Below are 14,871 nucleotides of genomic sequence, written 5' to 3'. Positions count from 1 at the left end.
TCTTTCTCCCAGAAAGTGTGGAAGTGATGCAGGCAGGGGATGCAACCTTAATTCTAGGGAAGTTTTCTAGCTTGACCCCATGCCTTCTGACCTGCTCTTGGCTCTCCTGATTCCCTGGAGATGTGTTGAGGAGCCGGGACCTCCACAGGGCTGTAGCAACGCCCTGGGGTGAAGCTGGCAGTGCCTGTGTGGGCTCTATCTGCAGACAGGAGGGTTGCTGCTGGCACCTGCTGTTTGGTAGCTCAGCTCTGCTTGGGGTCAAGCATGAGCAGTTTGGGGTGTTCCTGCAGCTTTGGAGACCCCCATCCACCAGGATGTGTCAGAGTTTAGAGGAATCTGCCATGCAAGAGCTGTTAACCAAGAGATGATTTGGTGCCAGGCGAGGTGGCAGCCCCACAGCAGCTCCAGTGTGTTCAGGGACAGCAGCTCTAGTGTGTTCAGGACAGCAGACAGATGCTGCCTCCCATCACTGCCCAAAATCACGGGTGACAGCAATGTGAGTCCCACCTGTGCATGCCCACAGAAGGGTTAGCACACCCACTTCCAGGAGGAGAGGGGCTAAGCAGGAAGCAGGACCCCTATCCATGCTCAGGGTGGATACACTCCACAATGTCCACTCATTTTTAAATTTAAAAAGCTGTTGGAAATGAGGGTGCAGTGACAGTCCCCACCCCCTGCAGCATCTCCAGAGATGCCCAGCTGCCCTGGCTACGTGGGCACGTGGATGTGTGTGTGAGAGGCCTGAGTGAATGAGAACTGCCTGTGTGAGAGCAGTGGGGAGAGCAGCAGCGCTCCCTGTGCGGGGGAAACACAGAGAGGCTGTGCTGGGTGAGCCAGGACGGACCCTGCCTGTGCTGACCCTGCTGTGGTGGCACGGGGCAGGAAGCAGCCATGCCTGCCTGGCTGCTGAGCCTGAGGCTGGGCACCCACCTGGGTGCTGAGGAGAGAAATGTTTAGGTTACACCACCAGGAAATTAAACTGGTCCATTTCTGGGATATTTAGATGACGCTAGCGAGAAATAAAAGCCATCCATAAATTACATTATTCCTCATGCCTCTAATGGCATGAGCAATTAGTGTGCAAGCAGCGCCCAGAGCCAGTGTCTCAGGACTGCTGTGGCCATGGCTCTCCATGCAGAAGAAATGGGAATCCAGAGCCACTTTGTCCCGAGAAGTGCAGGTGCCACATCCCTGACCCTGAATGCCGGCAGTGTGAGAGGTGAGTGAGCTTGGAGAAGGGTTTCCCTCCCGCCTGATTCTCCACAGGGATGTGTGGGCATCACAGCTGCCCTAGCTCCAGATCTGGAACAAGGGTGGGTGGCCTGGAACTTGCCGTACCCTATTGGACAAACCCCTGCCAGCCATGCTGTATCCCAGGAGCAGGACAGCATGTGCCAGCACAGGGTCAATATCCAGGCTGTCTGGGGTGGGCAAAGCCCCTGCCTGCCTTTTGGGAAAATGAGGGATTTATCTCCAGGGCTGTCCCCGAAAAAGGGTTAGGAGGCTCACTTTTCACCCTTGCTTTTTCACCCTGCTTTTTTCCTCCAATTGTCATGATCTGGGGACTTGAGCAACCGCTTTGCTCCACCCCAAAAGCAGCTGCAGCATTTGCAGGGTTGAGCAATTGCTATAGAGATCATCTGCAGAGCTTTGGGATCCTCCTGTCTCCAGAGGCACGGCTGATGGATGGGGACTCCCCAACTCCTAGCACTTCTAGCAGCCCACCCTGTGAGATGGAAGCCTTAGGCAGCAGCGTGGCAGCAGCACAGCATCTGGCTGAGCTCTCCTCCCCACCTCGAGGGAGGGTGCTTCAGAGGTATTTCTCCCCATGGCAGTAAGAAAGGAGAGGTGGGGCCAAGCTGTCCCCCAGAGACACATCAGAGGGAGAAGAGGCCAGCTGGGTCGGTGGGAGGACAGTGGGAGCGGGGTTCCAGTCCCTGCCATGGGATAAAGCTCAGGAGCTGTGTCCTGGCAGTGCTGCAGGAGGGCCCCAGGTGATGGGCAGAGCTAGGGCTGTGCCATGGGCAAACCCAGCAGCTTCATCATGTCTGCTCACAGCCCCTGATCAGCCAGCTGGGGGGAACATGTCCACCAGCTTGCCATGGCGTAGGACTTCCATCTGCATGGGGGATAATTTATTTCCCAGAGTGTGGAGGAGGTGTCAGTGGTAGCCTGTCCCAAATAATAGTGTGTGTAGGGGGAAGCACTGGGATCTGCAGCTGGAAGATGGAGTGACAGGATCATTGGGTGGGAGCAAGGGCATGAGCAGGCAGGGGCTGGCCAGGAGCTCAGCTGCAAGTGTGCATGGCAGGTTGTGTGCTGTGCCTGTGTGCTGGATGGATCCCAAGGAGGGGGACTGGGGTGGGAACTGTGCCCAAAACCAGCTCACCCACATCCAGAATAAAGGCCCTTCTCTTGCCCAGTTGCTTTCTTGAGAACAGCCCTGCACAGCCCCGTACAGCCCTGTCCTCATGGGTCTGGCAGGGCCAGCTACCTGCATCCCTCTGGTCACTGTCAAGCATGGGTTGTCCCCTCCTCCTAACAGCAGCCCCCAGGAGGGGTGACTGCCACCAGTGTCCTTCCCCTGGGTGTCTGACCCATGGGAACTGTGTTGCCCATCCACCTGCTGCCCCGCTAACCTGCCTTCCCTCCTGCTGCTGCCCCATGCAACCTCCCTCTGCTTGCCACCTCTGCTCCTGCAGCCTGGCAGTGAGGCTGGGCTGGAAGCCACACTGACCCTCGAGGCAGGTCCCCGAGCCCCCAGGAGGTTCTCTGCCAGGGTGGGGTGCTGTAGGGGAGGGTCTCCCCTCGTGTGCCAGGTTAGGGGCTCCCGTGGGTCATCTCTGTGCCAAAGCGCCTGCCCTCGGTGGCTGCTGCACCTTCCCGGGGTGATGGGACTGTTGCCTGACTCTGCCTCATCTCTGTCTGCTGTCTCCCTCCTTCTGGCACCTGTACCCTCTTCCTCATTCCTCTTTGCTGTCCTGGCTTGTCTGCAGTCCTCTGATGCTGCTGACTTTGATGACTTCTCTCTCATGGGGTGTTGTGGCGTTGCTGAGATCCTGAGGGTCCCTGGTGGAAGGGATGCTGCTCCCAGCCACACACAGGGCAAGGAGCATGTGAGTGATGCTGCTGGGTGCCACTGCTCACGGGCAGGTTGGATTTCGCAGGTGGAAGGGCTGGAGCTCAGGTTTTGACAGCCGCTGCTGCATCCCTGCAAGCAAAGGCAGGTTGGAGTCCATGGGGAATTGGTGGCCCAGGATTAATTGACAGGAAGTTCCTGGGTTTGGTTGGGCCGGTTAAACAGCTGATCTCTACAGATGCTGATGCATAATTCATGAACTGTTGTAACTTTGGCCAGGGATACAGCTCCTGCTGCACAGGGCTGACCATGCACAGCCTCTTTCACCAGGTCTGTGTCTGAGCAGAGAGTTTTTCCTCACTGTTGACCATGTTACAACTGGAAAATGTGTCTCGACTCAGTGGTGCTGTTCTCATACTGTAGGTTTTGCTGAAACCAGTTGCCCTCAGAGCTTTGTGAGCCAGGACATGAGGAGGTTTGGTCCCTGGAGCAAACCCTGGTTTCTCCTGGCTGTACTGGGTCCATATGTCCCAGCTGGACCTGAGCTTCATGCATTAACAGCCAGGATGTCGGTGGGTCGCCCCAGCCCTGAAGGACAGGAGAGACCCCATTCATGGAGCTGCCTCTGCCTCACTCCTCATTAGTGATGTTTTCATTAGGAGAAGTGGTTTGGTTTTGTTTAAGCCAAATTGCTGTGCTTGGGAGATGATAAATCCATCTGCTGCAAATCGCTCTCCTGCCGCCGGATCCCAGCCCTGCTCTCTAATCACGCCGCAGATAAATGAGCCCTCAGTGAAACCAATCTCCCTGTCGTGCCTCGCCGGGGGGCTGAGCTGGGTGGTCTGATGCCATGGTGAGAGCTCTGCCTTGAGGTGGGGAACCACAGCCCTGCACTAGCACTGTAGAACTCTGAGGGTGGTTATTGCTGAGCAAGTGAGCTGCTGGGGTTGTTGCGAGCGGCTTCTGTGGAAGCAAAGGGGCAGAGGAGCCCCTTTCCATGGGGCAGGGTCTGTGGATGGGTGCAGGGGTCATGTTCAACCCCCTGTCCATGCCAGAGTGCTCTGCTGGCAGCTGGGGCTGGGTGCATGCCATGCCATGGGGTGAGTGGCAGGGTACAGGGGACGAGTGACCCCAGTCCCAGTGATATTCCCTGGAGGGCTTTGAGATGTTCTGTGGCAGCCGGGCTCTGCTGGGTGGGAGGCTCTTACTGGGGTCCTCCTGTCCCCGAGCTGCTGTGGCTCTGGCTGCTTCTGGCTTTTAAGTTAACTTGTCTTCGTCTTCAAATGAGAAGGGGTGGTGCAGCTCCTGGGGAGCAGTGAGAGTAATTACCTTGTTTGGAGACACAGCCCTGCAGGAGGGAGCTGGGGCAGGATACTGCTGCCTTCAACAGGAGTTGGCAGAGATGGGGGATGTGGAGAGCTGCCACCTTCACTGCCTCTGAACCTGGGCTTCCTTGAATGTTTCCTCTGTGATCCAGACAGGGCAAGTCACCTATGGACACTGCTGGGCAGGGAAGGCACTCGCTGCCATTGACGTGCACTTGTGTCCATGCCTTGTGTGCCTCTCCAGCCCCAAAGGCTCAGCTCCATCAGGTTCCAGATGACTCCAGCCCCCTTTTGGCAGGAAGCACTCTGCTTTTGAACCTGTTGGGTTGGAGATCCCCTCTGTCTAGGGAGCTGGCACATCTCCCAACCCCAGGCTGGTGTTGTCATTGCTGCTGGGGATGCTGGGCAAGAAGGTCAATGTCCCATCCATGCTGCTCCTGCTCACTCCACCAGGGAACATGGGGGGCCTTGAGAGGTCTGCAGGATGTACAAGCAGGAGCCCCACTCTCAGCGTGTGTGATCACCTGATTCCTGCTCCAGCTTCATCCACAGTGAGTGTTTTAGGGGTTGTGCCCTGTGCCAGCAGGGACACTGCACACCCTGCCTGCAGGCAAACCTGCTCTGCTTAAAGAGCCCTGGGCTGGACCTAGAACAGGCAGATGGCTTTGTCCTGATCAGAGGGAGGTGTGGGGTCTGGCTGCTCACAGAGAGTCTGTCAGGGACCATGCTGCAGCAGCAGCAGTGCCTGTAGGAAGGCAGGGACCACTCAGAGCCCCAAGGGGCTGCCAGTGGAGATGGACAGCTTCACCTGTGGTCCCTCTCTAGGCAGCAGGTCAGGGACAATGATGGAGAGGTGGGGTGGTGGCACAAATCTGCTGCCTTAGCTCTGCCCTGCAGAGACTTGAGAACTGGATGGGACTGGACACCCTGGTCTGTCCTGTTGTCCCTGTGAGACATATCCCATGGCAGTGACAGGCCTGCTGGGAAGGGGCTTTACAGTCTGAAGCAGAGGCAGGCTTCTTGGCAAGATGCTCCCATGAGAGACTGGCATGGCCTGTCACTGAGCCTGTGGGGCAGAAAGTGAGACCCTGCTCCTGGCTTCAGGCACTCACCCCAGCAGCAGAGCAGAGATGCACCAAATCCCTTACCTGTCCTCTTCCTGTTACCAACCACGCATCTGGACACAAAAAGTGCTTTTTAGGGATGGAGTATCATTGGTGATGGTCTGGCCAGGATGAGAGTCGCAGGGAAGAGGGGTTTCCTTCACCCAGATGGGGAAGGTGTAGCCCTGTGGGATGCAGGGAGGCACCAGGAAACTCTCACCCATCAGGAGCCTGGTCAGGAGCCAGGGAAGAGCCATCCGTGTGCTTTCACCAGTTCCTGCAGCCCATGCAGGGGCAGGGTGAGTGGGAACTGGCCTGCTCGCTAACGAGATTAGACAGGCGAGCCATTGCCCTGGCCCCTTTGGTTAATCGCTTCTTCCGAGATTGAATTTTTAAAAATTGCATTGCTTACAGAAAGCCCCTGAATGGGTTTAAAGGCAATAATCCACCTGGCCCTCTGCCACTGCAAGGCCCCCCTGGGGCTGCTGGGCAGTGGGTTGTTGAAGTCCCCAGAGCGTCTCCACGTGTCTCTGGTGTCCCCAGGAGGTGGCTGGCAGCACTGGCCCTTGACAGCTTCTGATTTATTCCAGGAGGGAATATGCATTAATTTTTAATGGTGTGATTTAGTGAAGTCTCCAGAGGTGAGGGAGAAGGGGCTGGCTCAGATGCCAGGCTCTGTCTTGCAGCACATGTGGCAGGTCCCTTTTGCCATCCCCCTCAGCCCCTGCTGCCTCAAGGGTCGTGGCAGGCAGCTGCCCATCCTGCTAGGCTATCCAGGGGCATGCTGGATTTGGGTGGTTCAGTGATGTGGTACAGCACCCCCAGCCCTGGTTGCCCCTGGTTGAGGTCTCATCTGACCCTGGAGCAGGGAGGGATGGCTGCTGGTGCCACGTTCTGGGGTCACAGCACAGGTGGAAAAGGGGTGAGGGGCTTGGGCAGCACAGTAACAGATGTTATAATATGCTGTGGTTTTGACTGATCCCAGCATCTCTTGGAGACATCTCAGCCCTCTCCTGAGTGGTGGGATCTGCCCCTAAGTACCTCTTTATTTCCCCTTCACTCTGCTTCCAGCAGTTGATCTTCTGAGCCCATCCCCAACCCTCTGCTGATCATGCTGACCCAAACAAATTTCCCCTGGAGCCCGCCCTCCCCGCTTGCTTCCCCTCCATCGTGCAAAGTGAGTCACTCCCGGCACCAGGAATCATTCATGTCATTTCCCCCTTTGCCGCAAAGTCATTAATGCGAGTGGAATAATTTGTTGCATAACGGAGAGGATCAGCAGGAGCGCTGCTCTGGCAAGGAGTTCCTGGCCCTGGCCACCACTGCCCTGGGAGAGGGCAGCTTGATGGGATCCCGCTGGTGCCACAGCTGCACCATGCTGGCAGCAGTGGGGTCGGATGCCTGAGGTGTTTTTCCAAAGGCCATCAAGTCTTGCCCGAATCCCAGCCTGGGGGGATGGACCTGTTTGTCATGGCCTTGGTGTCTGCTCAGCCTCACACAGATCCTCCTAAGGGGACATGTTCCAGCTCCCCCACAGTGGCAGAGGCAAGAAGTGTCCCCTGCATTGATCAGGGTGTGGATTGTGGCACTCTTTGTTCTGGCCACATCCCTGCCTCCTACCCACTGCAGCTCCTCTGAGCTCCCCACGCTGTGGGTGTCACAAGAGCTTCCTACCAGCATCCAAATCCCTCCTGACTTCTTGCTCCAGAACTGGGGACCCCAAAGTGTCCCAGCAAGGGTGCAGGCAGCTCTGGAACTGCTCCCAGTGAGTTCCCAGCTGGCTGTTTTTGGTGTAAACCCAAGCACAGCTGGCAGACCTTGCAGCCTCCCAAGCAGAGGGCTGCCCAGAGGGGACTCTTGGCACCCCACAAGCCAAGGGCTGTGGGGGCTGAGAGCCTGTGCTCGAGGGATGCTCACTGTGATTGTGGTAGATCCTATGTCCCCCCTGCACATCGAGTGGGAGAAGGGAGGGAACAGTGCTTTAGGTGATAAGAGGCATTGTAGAGACTGCTCCTCCTCCCCAGGGTTAATTTCCTTCTATTCCACACTTGGCCAGGCATTAATTTAAGGATGCTGTAATGAGAGAGGAGAGCGTAAGAGGATTGGGCTGAGGGCAGGAGGATTTAACAAAGGGAAGGGATGTGGCTGGGGCTGAGGGCTGCACAGGGTCTGATGGGGCAGGATGGGCAGGGAATGCTGCACTCCTCAAGACTGGGGTGGGCAGGGAATGCCATGCACTCCTCAAGACTGGGATGGGCAGGGAATGCTCTGCACTCCTCAAGACTGAGCCACCCTGATGTGTCCCAGCTGCCACTGTGATGGCACCCATGGTACCCTCCTCAGGGAGAGCTGCTGGTGGCTGGGGGGGACAGGGCTGTGAGCTGCTTGTTTGCAGTGTGGCCGTGCCTCTTGTTCCACCCATCTGTGCTTTGTGTGAGACACCAGGCACAGGTTCAAAGCCCAGCCTGGAGTAACCCAGCAGGAGAGCATCGTGCCTGGGTGGGGGGACTGGGGGGAAGGAGCAGGCAGAGCCCCTTTGTGTGCCTTGTCCCAGCTGGGACTTAGTGCCCGTGGCTCAGCTGGGCAGCCAGCCCCTCAGTGCAGGGGGCTGCCCTGAAGCAGAAAGGGGAAGAAGGAGATGGTGTTTAATATTTCCAAGTGACTCACTGAAAACCTGCTGTTCCTTGGGACTGGTCATCCCCCAGCATCCCCCAGGAAGGGCTGGGATCGGGGTCATCCCAATGCAGAGTAAGCTGGAGGGAGAGGCTCTTTTGGGACCACACCCATGGAGGCAAAGGAGCCTTTTCTCCTCCTCCATCCCTCACAGACTCCAGAGTCCCACCTCTGCCCTGGACCACAGTGCCAGGACAGGGACGTGGGTCCCAAGGGATTGTGGTGTCCCCCCAGCCCTGCACCATCCTGTGCCTCCCTCAGCACTGTTTGTTTTCTCAGCCTGCCCTGCTGTAATTGCAACCTGCTGTCACTCTTTGGATAATACAACTTCTCTTTTATCATTGCTTAATTAAATAATGGGGAAGTGAGGGGTTGGTAACCCCTTGTTTGCTGGGATGAACAACCCAGTGGCACTGAGGAGGTCCCCTGGGGCTGCCAGAGGAGCTGGGTGGGGATGGCTGTGCCCTGGCAACAGGGCTGAACATGGGGTACCTGCATGCCCTTGGGAGGGATGAGGTGCTGGCTTTGTTGTTCATGGGCACAGGATCTCTGGCACAGATGTTTCCAGGCCAGCCCTGAGGAAGTGCCCTGGATGTGACCACTGACACCCCATCTATAATTCTCCCCTCAGTTTGGAGCCTTGCCAGCTACCAGGCTGGGAAGAGTGTGTGGTCAGGGTGCCTGCTGCCAGGCCAGCCACCTCTGCCTGCAATTAGTTGGTGCTGATGGTGCTAATGAGTGTCCCTGGCAGCTGCTGCCAGGGCAGTGGTCTCTGGCAGGGTATCTGCCAGGCTGTCCCCCCGTGAGACCAGACACATGGGTCCCACTCCCTGCTCAGCAGAGCATCCTCGGTTGTGCTGTTGGTCCTCAATGCAGACATGGCTCCCTCTGCTCAGTCTCCATCCCTTCCTCATCCCTGTGCTCTTTGCCTTTGCACCTTGCCCTGAGGCTGGTCCCAGTTTGGGCACTGTCAGTGGTGCACCTCCAGGTACTGCCCCTGTGTCTTTCTGCTCTGGGTGCTCCTTTCTCCCCCTCACAGCCACCCCACAAGCTGTTGCAGCAGTGGAAATGGAGTCTGTTGTCAAATCCTCAGGAGCAGGATATGGCCCTGTTTACAAACACATGGGCTGGGGTGGTAGGAGTATTCCCCTGGGCACTGCTCGTGCTGCTGTGATAGATCAGGGAGCAGATGCAGACCATGTCTGACTGGGGTAGACTGGGAAATGCCCCCACTTGAGCAGCCCTGGCTCTTGGGGTCCTGGCTGGGAAACCATCAGTCTGGAGATGGAGCAGGTTTAGAGGCACTCCTGGTCTTTGTGGCAGATGTTGTGGGGAGCTGAGTTCCGTGGTGATGTAGGGGTTGTGTGCAGATGTGGAAGCATGGGATGACCTGCAGGCTCAGGGTAGCTCTCCTCCTGGTGTGCTGCCCATCCTCACAGCCCGTCCCCCTGCCTGCCCTGGATCTGCAGCTCCAGACTCGATTTGCACAGATCAAAGCCCGGGGCCATCTCTCATCTTGGCTTACCTGGGTCCCGCCTGCCCCCAGCCTGGAGTGCTGGAGGTAATCCTTGCAGACTGGCTAATTATAGAGAACCTCTCACTTCCTGGGAACCACGGCAAATTGTCCCTCGAGCCCTGGCAGCAATGGTACAAATCTTCCACTAATTAGACTTGAAAGTCCTCCCGTGAGCTCAGACACAGGATGGATATTTGATTATTAACATATTTATTTCTGAATCTCTCAGCAGGTCTTGCACTGGAAGCTTGTACTCCCCCTCCATAATTGCCAGGCACATTTATTCCTATCAAGAGTGCCTGGGGGCTCCAGGGAGGGGGGTGCTGTTCAGGTCTGTGTGCTAATTTTTGGGATTGTCTCATTAAGGTGTGTAGAAGAAAAGCTGCTGATGCTGAGAAGGTCTTAGGGAGGAGCAAGGCCCCTGGGCTCTGCCCCAAGCCTCCCAGATGGGATGCTCCTGACCCTCCTGCCCACCTGGGAACCCAGGGATATCTTCACATGTGCTCCCAAGCACAGTGGGTCCAGGCACTGGGCAGTCAGAGGAGGGATGAGGATGGCCCAGTGGTGCAGAGCTGGTGCTGGGCACCACAGCCCAACACAAAGCTGTGGCCATGGCACCTCCAGGGAGAGCATCCTTCCCTCCAGTGGAGGCAGACAAACTGCAATGGAAACAACTGAAAATAGCTTTCCTGTTCCCAAAATGTCAGTTTAAAAAGGCAGTCTTTAGGGCCCCCCTGGGTTGGCAGTCACCTGGGCAGGTGCCCTGGAGATGCTGAGTGGGTGGCCCTGCTGCCCTGTGGGGCAGAGAGCAGCAGGGTGGAAGGCTCCCAAGTGGGGAGAGGGTCAATGCTGGCATGGGGGGCCATTGGCCCAGCCATGGGGATGCACTGTGCCTTGGCTTGAGGCTGCAGAAGGGCGCAGGTGGGCTGTGGGCTGTTGGAAGGGCAGCACTGACTTTGTGTGTCTGCCTTACCCTGAGCCCCCCAGGTCCACCCAGCCACCTATCCAGGGGCCTCAGGCCAGTGCTGGGGTGTTGTTGGCATGGGGACTCCATGGGCTTGGTGAGGAGCCATGGGTCAGGACCTCAGCCCCATGTCCACACCACATTGCTCTCACACCCTGCCTCGTTGCTGTGTCTCCCTGAGCCGAGGGCACGCTCCTCATTACAGCTCTGCAGTTATTAATAGCAGCAAACACTCCCGGTACCTTCAAGCCAAGTCCATTCTGGGGGAGATTCCTGCCATTTGAAGCATCTTTCCCCTCTGGGCGTCTTATCTCCCTCTCCCAGCTGTGCAGGCTGTGTGTGCGGAGCCCCTGGCTAAGCGGTGGCGCTAACAGCCCGTGTCACTCAGTGTGACAGCGCCCGCCTGGGTGACACACAGGGTCCCACTCCCGGCCCAAGGCAGCCCTGAGCTGCCTGAACACGTGGGAGCCGAGGTCGTGTCCCAGCCTGTTCCCACTGTGCTTCCTCCTGTCACCCTGCCGAGACAGATCTGTTGGTGGCCAAGCGAGCGCTGATTGCGAGGAAATGAGCCTGGTGCCACCTCCAATTTACTGGAGCCCAACCTATGTGTGATTGCACAGAGCTCATTAATTTGCCACCATCACTGTGGCTTGGTGTGGGGCGGTGAGGGTGGCAAGGCTGGAGAGATGCTGAGGACAATGTCCTCTCTGGAGCAGGCTTGGGAGCAGGGCTGGCATCACTTGTGACCAGGCTGAGATTTTTCTCAGCTTCTCAATTCAGGAAACCCTGGTGATGATTGGAATGGGTGCTGGAACAGGACTGGAGCTAGAAATCCCTGCTGATTTTCATGGGGTGCCATGGGCCTGGAGCAAGGTGGGCATCTGAGGGGCAGAGAGATGCTGGTTTGGGATAAGGAGATGCTGTGTCTGTGCTGTGCCCCAGTGTGAGCTGTGCACCCCTGTACAGCAAAGTGCACACTTGTGAGGGCCACGCTCTTTGGAGCTCCTGGCTGCTGTGCTGCCTCACTGCCTGATATACCCTGGGTGCCCCCAACACTGCTGTGCTTTTCAGACACAAAAAGCTCTGAAATACCCCCAGATGGCCCAGGCAGGTTATGGTTCTACTCGCTTACAGCTGCTGTCTCAATGTGTCAGCCCTATAACCAGGGCTGGGTTCAGCTCCTGGCTCTTCTCCCTTCCCTGTGCTTCTGTTTCCCTGCAGCTTTGGTCCAGTTCTCTGCCCTCCTGTTGCAGGACATGGAGATGCTCGGGGTGCACCCCAGGAGCCGGGGTGGGGGTTGATGAAGCTGTTCCCCCAACTTTGTCCTCTCCTACCGCCCTCCTGTTCGTGGGGTCAATGAATTATTCATACCCTGGCAGGCGGGGGCATGTCTGGCCGCCTGTGTGATGCCAAGGGGGCCGACATGCCGCTGAGCACAGAGAGCTTTTCTGTGTAAATACCTAAAATATTTAGCAGAACTGACAAAAAAAGATTTGGCTTGGGAGCATTCTGTGTCTCAGTGTAATCTGGATGTCTGAGGGCCACCATGAGGGTTCTGGGGGTGATGGACATGCCAGGGTGAACCCTGTGGGGCTCTGACTTTCATCTTGGCCTGACACACACCACCCAAGTTGGTGGTGGAGTGTCTGTCTGTCCAGCCACCCATCCGTTGAGTCTTTCTTTTTGTCTCTGCCATCAGAGAGTGGGGGTGCCCCATCCCTTCCCTGCATTGCAGGGATGCTTTGGCATGTGCCATCCCTAGCGAGGTGCCACAGAGCCAGGCTGCTGCCCCTCACCTGCTGCCTGCCAGCTGCTGGCAGGTGGGTGCTGCAGAGCCAGAAACCAACCCAGCACAGCGCTGGGCTGGGCTCTTTCCCTGGCAGCGCCTTCCCGAGCAGACAGATCACGTCACATGCATTTCTTAGCAAGATCCACCAGCTGAGAACGAGCTGAGCTGTCACTGCACGTTTGTGATCAAAGCCAGACGTGCCCTGGCAGCCCTGGGGAGAGTGGCCCTGCGTGCCATTCCTCTCTGTCACAGTTTACTGGGCACAGCAGGTCGGGGATCCAGCCGTGTCACAGGTGGCAGGTACGTGCCCCTGCATCCCTGAATGTGCCAGGATGGCCAGTGCCCTCCTGCCTGCTGTGGTTCAATGACTCCTGACCTGAACAGCTAAGGGTGGGTGCAGTTACGGTGCAGAGCTGTTGATGGAGTTATGCTTCATGCACAGTCCTACATCCCAAAATTTGCACCTTTTGCTGGCAGTCAGAATGAGGTGGGTTTGCTGGCAGCAAAGATTGGGGTAGAAAAGGGTTTGTGCTTGTCCGGGGATGTGTTTCAGGCCAGGTTTACAAGGGAGCAAGCAGATGTAAGGGGTGCAGGGAGCTGTGGCCAGCTCTGTATGGAAAAGCACAGGGAGCCAGCTGGCTGTGACAATGTAGGGCTGCCCTGCGAGGAAGCCTGGGCTGCTGGCAGCTTTTCCTTGGCCTTTGCAAGCTCGTCCTTTCATGGATGCTCTCTGAGCCTTGGCAAGGTAGGAGCTGAGTGCTGGCCCACGATCTGTGCATCCCGGGGCCAAGCCGCGGGCTGCGTGGCCAAAGGCAGGAGGGGCTCACGGTGAGAGCACGCAGCTCCTCCCAGGCCGTGTGCCCTGCTCCGAGCCTTCCTCCACCTCCTCGCTGGATCTGCTGCTGCCCCCTGGCCTCCCCGGTGGTGGGGTGGGCTGCCTGCGGCGGGTGCCTGCGCTGTGCCCGTGCAGCACGGCTGTGTTGAGTGTTTCCCTCTGCAAGCAGAGCCCTCGGGCTGAGCTTCGCTGTGACAGCACATCCCATGTCAGACCCGCTGCAAATCCTGACTGCTAATAGCTATGCAAATTACCTCATTAGCTGCTTTATTTATTTTCTCTGGCATCACGTTTTCAGCACTTCCCCCAGACCCGGAGGCTGCGGTTTCCCCGGGCTGGGAGGAGGCAGGAGCAGAGCAGCAGCACGCAGGGCTGGCTGGGCTGAGCCTTCCTCTGCTGGTGGCAGGGGTGTCGGGATCCCACGGAGCCACCCACCCCGATGTGGTGTATCTGGAACAGAAACTCATGGCTCCTGAAGTAATCCCCGCTGCTGGGATGCCCACCTCCTTCTCCCTCATCGTGTCCTGGCTCTGGGGTGCGTCCTACTGAGCTCTCCCTCCAGCCAGGACCTGCTCTGTCCCTGCCAAGCAACTGTGGGTCTGGCATTGCTGGGATGTGTATGCCCTCCATCTGAAAAAAAAAAAAAAAAAGAAGTGAGTTTGAATTATTTAGAGAGAGAACAGAGCATTTGCTCAGCCGCTGTGGGCCTGAGTGGTGGGCTGAGGCTTGGCACAGGGTCGCAGGATGTCCTGCATCCTTCCCACTCTGATTATCCTTCCTTGGTAATGGAAATTTTCCTCCTTCCCGCCCTGATTGCCCTTCCTCATTACTGGAAATGTGCCTCCCATCCTGACAGCCCTTCCTCTCTGAGAGAAATGTTTGCATCTGCTTTCTGCCAGCCACAGGATGACCCCAGAGAGCTCACAGATGCCCTGGCCAAGGTGCCCTGGGCTGGGGCCCTTCTCTACTGTTGTCCCTGAGGGCTATAGCCCAGATTGAAATACTTTGAAGCCAGGCACCATCCAGGGCTGGCACAGGCACAGTCTCTGACCACCAGCCCAGCATGGTGCCCCTTGGTGATGTGCCTGTCACAGGGCATCCCTGTGACATGCTGGATGGCAGGCACATCCCTACCCATGCTGGGTGTGCCTGCAAGCTCTGCTCTTTCCTGGCTGCATTTTCTAAGGGTGTTTATGTGCCCATGACATCCATTACAGTGAATCAGGCTTTGCATGGACACCAGGGGACCCACATACTGGTGTGATGACTGGTATAAAGACCTTGATTCAGCCACTCCATGGGCTTGTCAGTGCCATGCTGAGCTGCCTGCAAGCATTATGTCTTCTCCCCCATCCCCTTCTGTTTATCTTTTATTTCCTCCCTTCTCTTGGCGGCTGTGCTAATGAATATTTCATGGCCGGGAACCAGCGTGAATTCCCCCGGCAGCTCCCTGCGCTCCCTCGCCAGGTACAGCCCAAGAGTCGGTGTTTGAGGAAGGATGCATCTGCCAGGAAGCCATCTCGGGAGGAGAGGGCCCGGGCAGGAAAGCAAGCAGCGTCTCTGGTGTGGGCAGGTGTGTCGTGTCCC

The 14,871-nt window shown here is 57.3% G+C and overlaps 1 protein-coding gene across 2 annotated transcripts in view; it reads left to right on the top strand.

Moving 5' to 3' along the window:
* The window catches only part of KCNIP2 (potassium voltage-gated channel interacting protein 2), a 43,179-nt gene that overhangs the window by 1,877 nt on the left and 26,431 nt on the right, over window positions 1-14,871 (top strand). The window lies entirely within an intron of this gene.

This window comes from Agelaius phoeniceus, chromosome 9, assembly GCF_051311805.1.
Source record: "Agelaius phoeniceus isolate bAgePho1 chromosome 9, bAgePho1.hap1, whole genome shotgun sequence".
NCBI lineage: Eukaryota > Metazoa > Chordata > Aves > Passeriformes > Icteridae > Agelaius > Agelaius phoeniceus.
The sequence above is the reverse complement of the archived record's forward strand: the minus strand, read 5'-3'. Positions and strand labels throughout refer to the sequence as shown.